This window comes from Cardiocondyla obscurior, linkage group LG11, assembly GCF_019399895.1.
Source record: "Cardiocondyla obscurior isolate alpha-2009 linkage group LG11, Cobs3.1, whole genome shotgun sequence".
Taxonomy (NCBI): Eukaryota; Metazoa; Arthropoda; class Insecta; order Hymenoptera; family Formicidae; genus Cardiocondyla; species Cardiocondyla obscurior.
In genome coordinates this window covers 747,162-763,030 of record NC_091874.1, presented here as the reverse complement: position 1 = coordinate 763,030, position 15,869 = coordinate 747,162, and the positions used below count along the sequence as shown (strand labels likewise).

Sequence of the window (15,869 nt, the reverse complement as noted above, 5' to 3'; positions counted from 1 at the left end):
TATTTAATACTTGGAGCGTCAGACGCCATCCGCTCGTTTTTATCTTTTCTCAATTAACGACATAATAATTTTATACATAACGTTTCCACTTTTTAAACAAATTCGGAGTAAGAGTTTCACTGCCGAGGAAACTCGCGGCTCGGAAATTAGCGGGAGAAATCATCGCGTGTGCAACACGAACGCGAGGAATTGTGCGTATACATGCGATACGGAGGCACGGACGATCTCTCGATAGCGTTAATTGTTAATCGTGAGCGTACGCTCGCGCGATCGAAAGTTCTCTCGAGATCTAATCGTACGCTACGTGTCATTACGGTTCTCGTGTGGTAGGAGCTGAGTCATCGTGCATAGTACACATTAATGGTCGTCCACCTTGAGGATGTTTCCTTTAGGGTACCTTACGCGACCGATTCCCCTACCTTCGCCGTCACAAATGCGACGCAATCAGTCTTTCTCTCTCTCTCTCTTTCTCACGACAATCACCGTCGTCAACCTATTCAGGTGGCAGGCAAAGAACAATATGACGCAAGAATTCGGGCGCTCGCGCAACTCCGCGACGCTTTCGCGAGAACGGTCGCGTCCAGCGCGAGTTCGATTTAAATGATAACGGGAATAGAGAACGGAGCACCGGCCGTTGCTTTCTCGCCGGCAATTTACGCGCAACATCTAGGAATGTGTGGTTTATTAGGGAAAGGGTTTGGAGAACCGATAAAAAGACTAAGAGAAAATAACTCTGCGCACCGTTTGTGGTATTTAACACAGAGAGAGACATATGCGCGGCGGCTTTCTCTATTCGATACGATCTTTCACGTACCCGTAAGACAGATGATATCAGAGACACGATATAAATAGATAAAAAAAAAAAATTTAATTGGAGTGCACGCTCGCGTGGGGTTTCCACCGATCGTTTGTTGCGGCCGAAGGTAAAGTGCAATCGCTAAGAATACTTGGTACCGAAGACGAGGTATCGAGTGGACGAAGCGTACTTCAATAATACGCGTTTCGCGCATAAGTGGTGCACCGCGGGCACGCGTATATGCGTGTCTCCGTAAGTCCAGCGCAAAGACTTCGCAATGACGCAGCCGGAGTGGAGGACATCTTATTGGCCGGCTAACGTAAACACGCGTATAAGAACACCCCTTGTCCCCTTACATCATAGAACCGAGATATCTTCCGATCCATGTTTCCCCTCTGGTCGCAACCTCCGTCGTACCCACTCCCGCCCTCGCATCTATCTAGCTTCGCCATTCACCGCCGGTGCGCAGCATCTCGCATCTCTTTCACCCCACTCCGTTCGCGGCCCTCCGCGTTCCCGAGCCCCCTCCCCCTCCCTCGCCGACCGTTCCTCAGCTCGAGAACCCGGCGAGAAGTTACTCTGCAACGCGCGGATCTCCTCCCAGGGCGCCGCGCTGCGCAAACAACTCGCCACACGCATGCGAGTTCCATTGAACGGCGGTGCACCGCGGCGAGAGAAAGGAAGAGAAAAAGAGAGCTCGTTTCGTCCGATACCGATGAACGACCGAGGATAAAAAAAACCTGACGTCGTCGCGCGTTACTCTCTCGGACTCACCTGACGACGGCGGTTTATCTTGCCCCCTCCCCCCCCACGAGATTATAACCCCGCGAACTCGAAATGCGAGAAGACGTCTCTATGAGCCGTGCGCATGTGACGCTCAAGTTTCAAAGTTTCCTTCCCTCGGCGGAGGTACGTACCTCGGGGTTTACTCCCCGATAAAAATAAGCGGAGTGTCGGCGTTAAAAATACCCGGTATAAACAAGGTATCGATCGACTTGAGAAAGTATCGGAGCGTTTCTGCGCCACGTTTATAACCGCTCTCGTCTTTCGCGGAGCGAAGCGCTTCTTATCCCGCGTATTTATACCGGGGAGATTAAAAAATTCACGAGGGGGTTGAAAATAAAAAGCAAAAGCCCGGCCGAGAAGGAGCGCGACCTGGCAGGCCAGATCGCGGAAATCGACGGCTGAAAACATTCCGACGCCGGCCGCACATTCCCGCCGTGCATCCTTGACGGGAAGCCTTGACTTTTCGGCGAAGCGGAGCGCGTTGGCGGATTTCGTAAGCGAGAGCCGTACCCGCTTCGCCGTCCCGCCCCTCGACGGTGAGATATCTCGCGCGCTCCTCTCTCGCATCTCTTTGCTAAGCGTTCGTATGTACACTTTCGCCCGAGTACTCTTTTTCTTTTTTTTCTTTTTTTCCGACCGGTATCGATTGTAACGCGCGCGCGCGTGACGGCGAAAGTAGATGCGATTCTGTATCCCGGCGCCCGCCAACTTCCCCGATGTAACAATGAAAACCGTTGGCTCCTTTCATACACGCACGCTCGCCTTCACGAATTTTCCCCCTTTAATTCGCGGCCGCCTCTGTATCGCGATCACGACGACTCTCCGGACCAAGCTATCCATCGCTATCTATCGCTCGTCTCTCGCGCGGCAATCTTGCCGGAATATAATCGACGAATAAGCGAAGAAGCGAATGCGAAGTGCAGAAACGCAACGACATGCTAAACGCAAAATTATTTTTGCCTACGATAAATAATTATATATTTTTATTCGAATAAATAAATTGCACGGTCTCCTTATTTTTAATTGTACTTGATAATTTTGCAGCGTTACATTATTTAATGTTATTTATTTAAAACACTTCCGGAAAACATCGTTCCGCAACGTTTCGAGCTGTGGGAGCCGACTAAAGTGCAGCAAGTTACGGACTGTTGCGCAATATTGTATTCTGTGAACGCAGGCTGGGGTTTTCAAATCGGCACCGAGCAGCGAGAGTTCGATAATTTATTTTTCTATGAAAAAAAAAAGAAAGAAAAAAAAAATAGCAGCGCGTGATGAACGCCACCCAGACATCATCATCGCTCGCCGTTCAGGGACGATATATTTAGAACCGTTGCATCGTATAAAACGCAGCGGCCGCAGGGAGAAAGTTCAGAAGCGCCCTGTCAAGGGATATTTTCGGATCGTTATAGCGTGGCATTGCGTACGCGATGGCTTACGCTTCGGTTGAAAATGACGGCGACGACGAAGACGGCGAAAACAACGAAGGTAACGGAGATGACGACAAAGACGAAGGCGAAGACGGCCGCGCGCTTGGCCGGTATCGACTTTCTCAAAGCACGAGCTCGCGCGGCGGAGACGACGGTAAATCTCGCGGGGAAAGCCGACCGTAGGAAAAATTAAAGGTACCGTTCTCGCGTTATTGCTAAGGTGGGGAACGAACGGCGGCGGGCGGCGAAGGACGAGATGAGGAAGAAAAGAAAAAAAAAAGGAAAAAAAAGAAAAGAAAAAAAAAAGCGGAACGCGCTCTTGCGCTACTTTAAACCCGGAACGAGCGATTTTCGCCGCCGCCGCGCAAGATACCTCTCGCCGTTATCGATTAAAACGCCCCACCTGCTGGAGGTTATAAAAACCGAAAGGGCCGTTCCGCTCGCGTATTTTACTCTTACTGCGTGCGCGACCGCGGTGGCTGTGTGCGACTCCGAACCCCGTAAATCAGCGGCCGGTCGGTCGGTCGGTTGGTTGGTCGGTCGACTGGTTGGTGACCTCGCGCGACGACTTCAACACACGGCTAGCAATTATTCATTCCGCGAGCTTCCGAATCTTGTTACGTCTCGGATATGACAGCGATATTCCACCTCTCGCGACTCTGTCGGCATCCCCTCGGCCTCCCTCCCCCCGCGCCCCGGCAGTCGACTGACATTCAATTTTAACCGCTTATAATCTGACATTCATAGAATCGCGTAGAATCTCATATCGGTTTCATTATTAAACCTTTGCCAAGCGACTACGGCCGCGAAAACGGATATCAGGTCTGCTCCGCAGCGAGGAGACCGTACGATTTCCAAAATCAATCTTCCTCCTAAACGGAAAAAGGCTCCCGCGTGAAAATTCTATTCCGCGCTTCGGTCTTTCTTCCTCGAAGAGAATCAACGTAAATCGCCACGCCGGCGATCGCGGACGGACGACGGAACCGTTCGGCGCGGCCGCAGCTCGCTGATGCGCCAAGTCAAAATAAACGACGCGCCGCCGTCTTCATCGCCGCTCCCAGAAGCGACGGCAACCGCTGGTGCAACGCCCCGCCCAGCCGCGATTCTCTTCTTCCTTTCTCGCTTCAATTCTCAACCGGGCACTGTCAAAGCACGGTCCTCTTCAAACGATTTATAAGACGCCGCGGAATCGCGGGATATTTTCTAATTACGCGCGCGCGCGCGTTTTTATCTCTAATCTCTAGAATGTTATTATACCATATTAGACGACACCGGGAATTTATCTTGACGCGCTTGTTGCGAGAGACCGTGGGTAGGCTACGTCTTAGGAGATGTCTCGGTAACTCGCCGTAAGAAAATTCGCAGGTGAGGTGAACATCGGTCCGGGTGCATTCGTAGATCTTGACGAACGAGCGGCGGCCGGCAAGCCTGGCATTTTAACGAGCAACGCGTAACGAAGGGGAAAACCGCCCGCTTGGGGCCAAGCCCCGCGCCCGCGCTTGTTTTTCGCCGCGCAAACGGGCGGTTTTTAGAAAGTGCCACGTCTCCCCCCCTCGTCGCCAAATATATTTTAACCGTGGTTATTATTATCTCGCGAAACCCAGAACGGTCGATAGCTCTCCCCGTCGCCGTGGCCGCCGTCGTGACTCAAAGTCGAGCCGAGCCGAGAGCGGGCGAGTCGAACCGAGGCCGCGCCGTCGACTCCGGGAGAACGCGCGGGGTCGTGTCAACCTCTTCGACGTGTGAAAAAGACGACCGCCGCGACAAAGACGTTCGAGAGACCCCGGGGTCCGCCGCGACAGCATTAATTTACACGTGACCCGCTTGACGTTCTTCTCGCGACGCGTCGGAAGCTCTCCCTCAATTTGGCGACACGTTGTCGATAATACCGCCCGAAATTAATCGCGGAAGAATGAGCCGGATCACATGTCGCCGCTCTAAAATATATCTAACTAAAATTAAAAGAGATGAACAGGCTAGCGGGTTTTTTTTTTTTTTCTTTGTATTTTTGTAAAATTTGGACGTAAAGTTAAAACGAGAACCGCAAACGCGACGAGATTTGTTAAAAGATCTGGCCTACTTGAACGGCGATCGTAATATCTAACACGCATCATTTAATTAGTTGCGATGTCTGTTTTTGCCAACGTGTCTCGCCGAGTCTCGGGTGCACCATCGTTTCACGCGGCCATTGAAGAAGACGTAACGACGTATAAATACCCGATCGCGCGACGTGTCGCGGCCTAACGGCACGTTAACACTCATTAAGGAAAAATAAGACCATTAACACTCGCGCGCGTCTCCGAGTCGATCAATGTCGCGTGCATACGAATAAGTTTGCACAGCCGCAAACGCCCGAGCCAGGCACGACGCAAACGAAATAGAATCTAATTTTTTATCTAATCACTCGCGTGAAACTCTGGCCAAACGTCGCGCCTCCAAGCAAAACATTCGCGAGACGAAGCTCTGTCGAGTGCCCTTCGTAATTCTACTGCAATTTAACGCACGTAACAAAAAAGAAACATTTCTATCGTCATTAAGTTAATTGCAGAATTTATGACGCGTCGCGACGGAAGATCGAACGAACGGGAGGGTGCTCCCGTTTTCTTCCTTCGTTCTTGCCTCTTTTACGTGTGTAAAGTTGGTTTCTCATTTTATAAAATTTGGGGAAAAATAAATTTACAGTTCTGCAAGAGTAAGGATCCGACTGTTTTTTTTTTTTCCTTTCTTTTTTTTTTTAGGAAATCGAGCCGCAGCGCGCATCGCGAATAACGTTAGCATTTCGTTATCGCGCTCGTATCCGGCGAGAGCGAGAAATATCGGACGCGATATCGATTTCAGGCGACGCGACGTCGTCGTGGCGGCTCTGAATAAGTCAACGAACTATAGCCTTCACTCCGATAGGCCGTGTTATTTTCGAACGGGCTTTACTTCCGGTACATTTTCCAAACCAGTCTCCCGGTACGCAAGATCCGCGAGGCGAGACCAACGGCGAGGGATATTTGCGAAACGCGGGTCTCGTGCGCGGCGCGACGAAACTCTTTCCGACGTTTTTCGCCGCAGAAAACATGTAACGGGGCGCGACTGGACGTTTCAATGAAATCAATTAACGCAGAAACGACGATAACGGCCTGAGTAACGCGACGGACAAATACACGGTAAATTTACTTCGAGGTCGCATTAGAAGGTTAATCTCGCATGAGTAATATGGTCCGCGACGAGAGCCCCGAGTTAATGAACTCGTCATTAACTCGTCGACAACGTCAGCGTTACTAATACCAATATTTTATACCTTTCACGTTTCAGTGAAACTTGAAATGCACGAGCGAGAACGGCGGGACGTTTGGCAGAGGTGAAAAGGGGGAACGCAAAATCTTAAAAAGGTAATCATCATTACTTCGCCGTCAAGTTCCTTTTTTTTTTCTTTTTTTTCACAGTACCGACGTTTCCGGCGCGCGGGACGGCGACGTTCGTGCGAACGAAAGGGTTAAGAAGGAGGCAGAATAGACCCATCGGGGAAAGAAGAGCCGTCGCGAAGCTGCGAGCGGCACAAAAGAATTCAATTCGCGATTAACAAAATGGGAACTCGTAATAAAAGACGTCGCGATTCCAAGCGGCACCGTCGCTTACATCACGCCGTTCTAACTCGTTAACAAATAATTTCGCGCGGTCCGGATTCCGTAAAAGGCGTGCGAACGAGGAATTAGCGCCTAAAATCGGAGAACTATGCGCCTCGCGCAGAAGGCGGGATTACAAACGTAAGAAGTTCTCTTTGGAGAGACCTCGGCGTCACCGGCGACGGCTCGGCGTGAATAGCGCCTTGCAAATTAATATTCCTGATGCAGTTTCAAACGGATGTCGCTTTAGTGTTACGTTCAGCCATCAGGCTGTCGTAAAAAAAAAAGACATAAAAAAAATTTTTTTTTAATAGAATAAGGAAAATTATCGAGCTGGTTATACCGTTAATTGCGACGACGCTTCGACCCCGTTACTTTCTACGCGTTCGATGTATACGTAATAAATTTATTAATTTGGGAAATCAAAAGTTCACCCCGTTTTCACCGCCTCGCGACGGACTTTAAACGTATATACCGCCAGATCGATGACTGCATGCGTACGGCAACGCTATAGGGTATAGACGGTACCGCAAGTGCCTTACTCGTGCGTGCGCTCGATGCTTCGCGTACGTGTGCGTGCATGTATGTATGTACGTGTGTATCGCGCGCGTGCTTGAGCATGGAACGGGGCCAAACTAGTCGGCCGCGTTTGAAGAAAACCCGACGGAGTCGAGCGATAATCCGGCGGGTTTTCTTCGCTCGCAGATGCCCCGCTAGTTTTCCCGTATACGAGCAAGACTGCCTTTCATGCGGGGAACACCTGTCCTTTTGGACAAGACGCTTCTTCTTTGCTCCTCGCTCAAGACGTTCCGTTTCGATCCCCGACGGAAGCCTCGCAAGAACCGACGATCAATACCTATGGATTTCTCCGCTTCTTCCAACTATCGAGCGGCAAAAGTTTTCGCGAGGCGCAGCGGCGGCAACGTGCGTAGAAGCGTGCACGCGTGATAATTCCGATTCGACTTTGATCTCGAGAAGGCGGAGGGGAAAAAACGAGCGTACTCGGCGCGTCAAAACAACGCCGACTTTTCGCTCAGCCGAAGAAAATAAGCCGCGAGGCGGAGGGGAAAGGAACCGTGGAACGATGATTTGCCCATTTCCTCGCGGGATTCGCGAAAGAGATTGATAACGCTGGCGAGGTGGTCGGCGCCATCGCTAATTGCGACAAGCATCCAACTACTCGCCCGAAACGCGAGCGGTCTTATTATCCGACGACACGCGCGCGTGGATTGTTCGAAAAAGTTCACGCCATTCTGAGTCACGCGTGACGACGCGAAAGTCTGATAAACGGGAACGGTCATATCTTCCGATATAAATTTTTCACCAGGCAGGAAATCGCTAATGCCATCCGAAGTAACGCCGTCGCGCAGCGGGCAACTTCGACGAGATCGATGCGAGTCTCCGCAAATGTGGATTTACTATCGCTACGCAACGTCCCTTTTCTCTTCGGAAAAAATACCAAATTACACTTCCAAATCTAAACGTGACCGACGTCGCGCCGCACAGAACGAATAAAGCGACTTTGCGCGTGTGTTAGAAAAATATCTTGGAAATGTGTAATCGCACCGTCTTTAATGCACAAGTGCAGCAGTTTATGTAACATTTAATATGTAGACTTACATAAAATATTAAATCGGACAATGAGGCGTTTCGATGCGCGTTGAGAAGAATAATTACATACGTAAAAAAAAAAAAAAATATCTACGCACGATTGTAGCTTACGGGCGTATTGTTATAGATCATTAATGTGTTAATCAAACGACTGATCTTTTTTTATCGTCGGATCGCAAATATAATCGTGCGCTGCGAAAAATCGCCCGTTTCAGCAAAATGCCGTAATGCTTTCGGACGTTGCTACGTTGCCGCAGGTTCGTTTCTCTCCTCTCTCTTTCTCTCTCTCTCTCGTGTGGAAGATAAAGGCATACAGGTAGAGTTGGCAACGTGGAAGAAACGCCGTTGGCTCGGCCGTGTTCAGTTTTCGTGACACGCGTTGCTCTAACCCTTTCCGAGACGTTGGTATACCGTCCAGCGCCAAGTCCAGAGAACTTGGAATATTTGCAATTTCTCGAGACACGCGTATCACCGGCAATTGTTTGCGAAATGTCGTTCCTCCGACGCCGACCTCGTTAATAACGCGAAAAAACAATTACCACGCCTGTATATAATCCCCCATGTATTCCCGTGCTGATTTTACATTCCGCTTATGTGCCGCCGGTAAACAAAAGCTTTCAAGAAGTTCCCCGCACCGCGCAAATAATTTTGTTAAAAAAATTACAGTCCTGCGGTCACGGCGCTTCCGTTTAATATTTTTCACGCTGCGACGATGGCGCAATTGCATTTCCGCGATAACGCATTTTAATTGTTACTCGAAACAAAAGTGCGAGAGACGGCGGACGTCTGCAAAGTCGAAATTTCGCAAGCTGACGCTTTTCCAGGGAGTCGATTAAAAAATAAAATCCAGCCGGGAGGCTGCAACGATCGAGGATATTAATTCCGTCTTATCCGCGAGCATCGGGGAAGGGTCATAGAAGTCGCGGCGGTTTCTAGCTCCGACCGGAAACGCGTGCGAATAAAGGCGAGGAGGAGAACTGTTCTTTGAGAACAGAAAAAGGCGACCGTGGACAGACACAGAGGCGTGTCGTTACGTGACGACACGAATTACGTAATTGTCTTCCTATCGAAAGGCTAGTCCTGACTCAAGAGAGAAAGAGAGCCCGGCGAGAGAGAGAGAGAGAGAGAGAGAGAGAGAGAGAGAGAGAGAGAGAGAGAGAGAAATAATGAGGAGAGGAAAAGAGGGGTCACGCAAAATTTATACGCGCGATAAAACTGATAGCCCGTTCTCCGTAACGAGGCGGACATGCAAAACTTTGCGAAATCCGCCCGATAACGCCGCGTCTGGTTAACGAACATTCGCGCGCGGTCTGCGGCATATTTTTCATGCGAGAGTTAAGACCCAAGGTCGCGCTCGGCGGCTGTTGTGCTGGACCGCGACGAATCTTCGCAGGCGGTCGAGAAGATGACATTTAGATCCGCGATCGTGCACTCGCGCCGTGCAACTGTACAAATTACGAAAAATCCACGCGAGCGATCAAGCGACGTCGCGCGAAGATCGCCAAAATAATGTCTAACGGTGGCAAAATAACGTTGTAAATACGGACTCTCAGATCGATGCTGAAATTTTTGGTGTTTACCGTATTCCGAAGGAGCGCACGACAAAAAAGGTCTAATAATTCGCTCGCGCGATATACACAAGTTCTTGCAGCCGTACCCGAAGAAGTTCTCCATCGAGTTTTGGCCTAGCGAGAGAAAGAGAGAGAGAGAGAGAGAGAGAGAGAGAGAGAGAGAGAGAGAGAGAGAGAGAGAGAGAGAGAGAGAGAGAGAGAGAGAGAGAGAGAGAGAGAGAGAGAGAAAGCGCGCGAGCGACGTTTCTACGTAAAGATCGACAATCACGCGTTGTTTTTCTCGATCGAAGAATGTGGCAGATAACCGATAAGGTGCCCGTCCATCGCGCGCACTTACGTAACGGTGGGCGTGTGCGGTCTCAAAATTAAATGCTCGGAGTATTCTCGGTATTGGGAATGCTTACGAATTCTTTTCTATTTATCTTGCCTTCGATAGCAAGCGCGTAACTTTTGTGTCGAGATACCTAATGAATAGCGAGATCCAGTGAAAAGCCTGCTCCGTGTCTCCGAGAGCACATTGAACGTTACTTTTCGCATAGAAGGAAAAGGATTCAGACGAGGGATTAATATAACGTAACACACGAATAATGCATCAAATTGTATGTGTGACTAAGTAATTTACTAATAAAATATATGAATTAAAAAAAAAAAAAAGAATAGATCTCTGAGAAAAATTTAATATCGGGCCAATACAATGAATACAACTACTCGTCGTATTTAATATTAATTCTCGTTGGGTCGAGATTTCCTCGTTTATTATTAGACGAATAATTAAGAGAATAAAATCCCGTTTTGATGTTATATAACCGACTTTCAACAATTTTTATCGCGAATACGCCTACATGCGCAATATTAAATATTCTCAAATCTAGATATCGCGAAGGTACTCGGGTACTCAGTATCGTTCAAAGATATCGTGGAAAAAAAAAAAAAAAAAAAACTAGAGCTTTCCTAATAGAGCACGAGAGTCGCGGAGGCCAAGAATGTATCGTGGCGGCGGCGGCGGCGGCCATCTCGTAAGGTCGTTTCGAGCTGGCCAACGTATACAGGGTGTATCAAATGTCGCACACTTTCTCTCGATCTAGCGGACGCTAAAGGCCAAACTGAGTAGAATGTCGACCGCCTCAATGTCGAGACGCATATTAACGTGCTGGACGAGTTTAAAGCGCAACGAGCTAACGTCACCGAAATTTTCGGTCGAAGAGAAACATTCCGCGAGCTTTCGCTGGTATTTTTTTATTCAGCGAAAATCTGTCAAAAGTATGTTTGTCGGGTTTAAAGTGGCGTGAAGGGAATTGTGTTTTTAAGCGAAATTGTTAAACGCAACGTCCACGTGGCCAAGATTTACTTCCCGATCGTCGTCGGCGACAATTTGACGACGGCGATATCGAACCTCCGCACGCAACGATTCGATAAGATGGAACGCTGCGACTATAACGCGTCGTTATAACGTTGGAATTTGCCGCGCGCAAAATAATATCGGCAAAATCATCGGAAGCGCCTCTCTCTCCCTCCCCCCCCCTCCGTTTATCTTGCGACGAACGTGATTGCGATCGCGGGATCCAACGTGCGTGCTGATGTGCGTCAAGGACCACGATCGCCTTCTTTTATTTGCGACAAAACAATAAACTAATTAAGTATCTCGGCGATTAAATTGAATTCTCGTTAAGATAAGGCCGCGTTGAAATTAACCGGCAAGGTCTACGTTGTTTCTGCCGCACTTTCTCCACTTTGCCGTGTGCTTTATCCTTCTTTTTTTTTTTTTCTTTCTCTCCCCATTTCCCTCCGAATAACGAACGTTTAATTCATTAGCGTCGTTTTAAACGCGGCAAGTGTAAAAAGAAGACACAACCGAGCGGTGCGCGATGAAAACGGCGGCGATTCGCAAAAATTCTATTCCCTTTAGGTGCCGCCTCGCAGCTTCCGTGCTGGAAATAGTAATTGTATTCGCGCTTAAGGGAGAGGGAACGGGATAGGGACAAACGTACAAATGGATGGAAAGCTCGCGCTGTCACGGTAAATCGAGCCAAAAATCTAAAATCTCTTTCGAGGCGAGAGCGCGCGCGGCGTGTCAAGTGCACAAAAGTCATTGATAATTTGTTTGTTGTATCGGTTGTCGCCCGCGCGATTGTTTCTGACCCAGCGCCACTTTCGCTCTCGGTTCGCCCGAGTAATGAACCGCGGGCCGAAATATAACTCTGAATGATTGATAACCCCGGGACTGCGTAATGAACGATTCGTAAGGAACAATCGAATCGATGTCGCGCGCGAGCTCGCACGCGGCTTGGCAGCGAGATCGCCAGCGTTTAAATTAGCAGCAGCGTGCGAGAAAATCATAAGCAATCGTCCGCGCGAGTTATGAAAGATCAGCTTCAGCTGCGACCGAATTGCGACTCGCGACGGACGGCAGCTCCTCAATCGACGCGAGTGAAAATAAAACCGAGATCTGCATCGACGAACATGTCGGAATAAAGAATCTTCGCTTTCGGATATTCTCGAAAGTTTAAACAAAGATTGCTCGTGGAAACGCGATTAATACGTTTATTTAATTTATAACCGCAGAAAATATCGTAGAAAGTCGGACCGAAACGGATCTGTTGTCAACTGCAAGGTTTGGGGACTTCCTGTCTAGTTCGGCAATTTTCTAGAGCCGTCAACGTTTTTCTAATTATCACTATCAACGTGTCGCGCGCGTCATTTGACAAATGTAATTGTTAAGCGCATTTCTCACGCGAAAAGTCGTCGCATCGATAACGAGCCTAACGTCAGACTGGAAACCGAAACGCACATAAAAATCAAGACCACGAGGGCGGCTGATGTCAAGGTCCGATTTAGTCGCGAGGTGACCGCGACGAATTTGTTAAACGAGGAAATACCAGACGCGAGCCACCACGGATAGCCCTGGAAACTTTGCGCGCGTTTTATCTGTCACTCGCTGTAAGGGCAAGCGATTAAAGTAGAGCAGTGTCGCGCGAGTTCATTACCGAATGAAAAATTTCGAATAAATTAGAAAGTCGAGGTGCGAGCAGTTGCGCGAGCTTGCAACGTTCGCGGTCGTTAGACATACGCGAGATTCGACTTTTGTCAGACTTTGCGAGGAGCTCTAGCACGTTTTTCGCGGCATCCGGCTGTTTTCGAGTCGCGCACAAGGGTCTCCGACGTGACGGGCCGTCGGTTCGCCGACGGAGGAGCGTCACTTCCGGCACGACGGTGGTTTTCGCGATTTCTACGAATCTCGGGGGAAAAGGCGAGGCGCGAACGACTACTTTGTTATCGCTTCTCGTCGAAAGGCGACCGTTTGTTCTTCTCGGAAACGGACGTTCCTCCCCGAGGAGGAACACAGGGCCTCTTTCAGTTCGGAAAGACCCAGCGCGCGAGGTTGACTCTGATTCTCGTTTCACCTCTTTACCCCGCTAAATTCTGTGCATCGGGAGCACCATAAAACGCATGATAACTTACATAGAGCGACGTCCGTTAGGTCGATCGGCCTTCCTCTCTCCGCTATCTTCAAGTTCACACGCGGTGCGACCGCCACGCCGAGATATCTCCTATTAATAGGCCCGTTATTTTCGGGGTTTCGTCGCTCGGAATTCACACGGGGAGACGGCTTCGGGGGTGTCTTGGCATCACTGGAGGTTGCGGAATCTTTCCCGGAGGCACAGAAACTGCGACCGGGGGACCGTGAGGCAGCGGTCCGCCGCGTCGGTCACCCACGGTACATCACTTTGAACACAGAGAGCGGCGACGAGGACGGCGACGGAGCGGACAAGCGGCGGGCACGCGGACCGCGACCGGGTGCGGACGCAAGGACGTAGGGAGCGAGGAGACCCTCGCACGGCGATGCATCACGCTCGAGGTACAAGAAACGGGCGTGATAGCGTGATGCACTCGGTCGGTAATCGCGACACCTTCGCGCGCATCGAGGCACACGGCTGCATTTTAGCGCACAACGCGCGCGTTTTCGGCTACGCGCCTCGTACGAGATTCGACGGGAGCAAGAACGGGCGAGGTGAAATAAAGAATACGGGCGAGGCACCTACGGACAGGGATTTCGAGGACGAGCTTGCCAACGTGCCACGCGAGCGTGCGGCCGAGGCGAACGCGGTCACATACTGCGGCGCGGCGCGACGCGACGCAACACGGAACGGCGCGTAGCGTCGCGACGTTCTCCAAAGTCGCGCGGACGACAACGTCCGGGGAAAACGCGTTTTTCGTTTCTCACTATTACACACTGCACTGTAACGGCGACGCACGATTTCAGGCAGCTCCGCGCTCGCGGTGCACGCCAGGTGCGCGCACGGAAGAGCCAGCGAACGTTTCACGCCGCCGTCGTCATCGCCGTCGTAACGAGATACCGCTTTTTTTTTTTTTTTCCTTTTCTTTTTTATTTTTCCTCCTTACAATCCTTATCCCGCTTTATCCCGAAGAAAATAAGTACAGGATGCATAAAGAGAGAGAGAGAGAGAGAGAACGCGCGCGAGAAAGAGAGAGAGAAAGAGAGGGAGGGAAGGAGGGAGGTAGAGTACGAGAGCGAGAGAGGAGAGTGGATTGGGTGGAGAACGAAAAACAGCAAACGCGAGAGCGAGAGAAAGAGAGAGAAAGAGAACGTATTCGTGGCGTGTGTTCACTTGCTGTACGCGTGTAGGTGCGTGGATATGCGTGAGAAAGAAAATGAGAGATTACGCACACTCGCGTGATTGCCTAAAAGAGAGAGATTGAGAGCCCGAGGAGGTGCGAGAGAGCGAGAGAGAAAATGAGAGACGGGATACGCGCGCGAGAGAGAGACGGGAGGAAACAGAGAGAAAGCTAATGGTCGAACGCGCGCGGACGAGAGAAAGACGGACGGGAAAAATTGCAAGGACAAAGAGGAAGAAGAAACGACGAACTTCACAAAAGAAGCGCAAAGCTGAGCGCGAACATGTCGAAGCGGCTTGGTTTTCTAGAAGGCCCGCAGCGAATTCCGTTGCCGTGACGCTTCCCGCACGGTCGCGAGGAGACGTTACCGACAGCGATCGGCCACGACGGCGACGATGACGACGGCGATAATGACGAGGTCGGCGGCGGCGGCGGCGGCGACGGCGGCAACGACGACGACAACGACGACGACGACGACGACGAACGACTCCTCGTCGTTCTTACCCGCCACGCACAGATCTGGCCATGAGAGCTTACCCGCGGCGAGCTTGTTTCCTCGGCAAAACGCGCGGCCCGCACGGAGGGCCGTACGCCAACAGCGGCAGGGTTAGCGAGCAGCGGCAACCACCGCGATCGACGGCGACGACGGCTGCGGCTGCGGCTACGGCTGCGACGGCGGTAGCGGCGGCAGCGGCGACAGCAAGAACGGGCCACCGCGATGAAAAAACACTCGCGTTCTCGCGCACTCGCGACCCGACGACACGGTATCTCGCTGCTGCGGCACGAAAATCGGCGCGGCCGGTCCACACGACGTTTTCAGGGCCGCCAGGTTAACGTCACGAAATCCACCGCACACAACCATAGATCCAAACGGCGGACGGACGGACGTAAGGACGGACGGGCAGGCTGGCAGCAAGCAAGGCGGAATCACGGGTGAGGCGGCGGGCGCGGGGAAGATGGAGGGCGTTCGGGGCGGGCAGCGGCCGCGGGGTGAGGGTAACGGGCCGTGGCGGGCAGGGAGGGCGACCGGACGAGAGCGGCGCGCAGCGGCCGCGAGGAGAGCGCGCGGCGAAACGTATACTCGGGGAAAGGGGAGAGTCTCCGAGAACGACCGAGCGAGCGACCGACCGAACGAACGAGCGAGCGAGCGAGAGAGCGTCCCAACACCGAACGAGCGAGCGAGCGAGCGAGCGAGCGAACCAACACCGAACGAACGACGTAGCAGCGTCGCGCGCGGTCAGCGGGGAAAAGGGCGAGCGGCAGAGCGGGGAGAGAGCCGCGTTAGCTCAGAGCTGGCTCTAGCCGACTGGGGTTCCGAGCGCCCCCGCGAGCTCTCTATCGTCGTTTTCTCCCTCGAGCGGAACTTTCGCGCCTAAGATTATCGGCAGCCTTCGGAATCGATCTCGTCGTTGCTAACGACGTCTTCGTT

At 51.2% G+C, this 15,869-nt stretch overlaps 1 protein-coding gene across 7 annotated transcripts in view; it reads right to left on the bottom strand.

Moving 5' to 3' along the window:
• The window catches only part of Smr (nuclear receptor corepressor smrter), a 73,066-nt gene extending 57,956 nt beyond the window's left edge, over positions 1–15,110 (bottom strand). For 2 of the 7 annotated variants that reach the window (XM_070663124.1, XM_070663126.1), the window contains exon 1: positions 13,265–14,154. The gene's annotated coding sequence lies outside the window, so the exon portion shown is untranslated. Of the gene's footprint in view, positions 1–13,264; positions 14,155–14,977 lie in introns of those variants that run through there. The other 5 variants (XM_070663128.1, XM_070663127.1, XM_070663125.1 and 2 more) reach the window with 4 other exon arrangements.
• Positions 15,111–15,869: the final 759 nt, after the last annotated feature.